Genomic DNA, 941 nt, shown 5'->3' on the forward strand with positions numbered 1-941 from the left:
CTACCCACTCTCTCTCCCTTCTCCCTTCTCTCTCTCTCTCTCTCTCCTCTCTCTCCTACCCCCTCTCTCTCCTCCCTCCCTCCCCCTCTCTCTCTCTCTAAATCACCTCTGGCAGCCTCTCCACCAGCGTCAGCCACCACCAACAGCGTTAAAAGACTACGTGAACTCCTTTGCATTGCATTGGTCACTCTATCGCATGTGCTTTTGTCGCTCCCGTCACTGTTGTCGTTGCTACTCCTTATGTTGTAGGAGTTGCCTTCTTCCTCTCTCCAAGTATGTTGTCCTCTTTCTTTTTCTATTTTTTTCAATTTATTTAAAAAAAAAATTCTACTGCAGCCGTGCTGATTGGTTACCTTTGTCGTCTGTATTGCCACCACGCTAAAAGAGTCTTCTACACTGCCACTCCAAATAACTCACTAATTAATTTTGAGTAGTTAAATCTAAATCCTAATTTATCTAATTTTAATTTGTTGTGTATTAAAAAATTTATAATTAAAATGTTTATATTAGAAATTTAACTATGTTTCAGATTTAGTTCATCTATGTTTTTTAAATTGTTTAGCTAGTAAGCACTTATGAATACTCCCAGAATTAGATCATGGGGCAATCATGGTACAGAAATATCCATCATTAGCAAAGGTAACATTTTACTTAATTTATGGTAGTGAAAAATTTCAAGTAATAAAATTTTGATTATTAGGTTGCAACTCTAACTGGTCACGGTATGAGAGTGCTTTACCTTGTAATGTCTCCTTAATCCTGATGGTCAGATACCCTACATAATGTAATACTAATCCTTGAACTTTCAGGTCCCGATTAAAGATACAGATCTTTGATTGATTATGCCTATTTTACTTTAGTTCTTTCCTCTTTTACTTTCTTTTTATTTTTTGCTTATTTTTTGTTCATTTTTTTAGTTGTTTATACCTTTAAAATTAATG

This window comes from Arachis ipaensis, chromosome B06 (assembly GCF_000816755.2).
Source record: "Arachis ipaensis cultivar K30076 chromosome B06, Araip1.1, whole genome shotgun sequence".
Taxonomy (NCBI): Eukaryota; Viridiplantae; Streptophyta; class Magnoliopsida; order Fabales; family Fabaceae; genus Arachis; species Arachis ipaensis.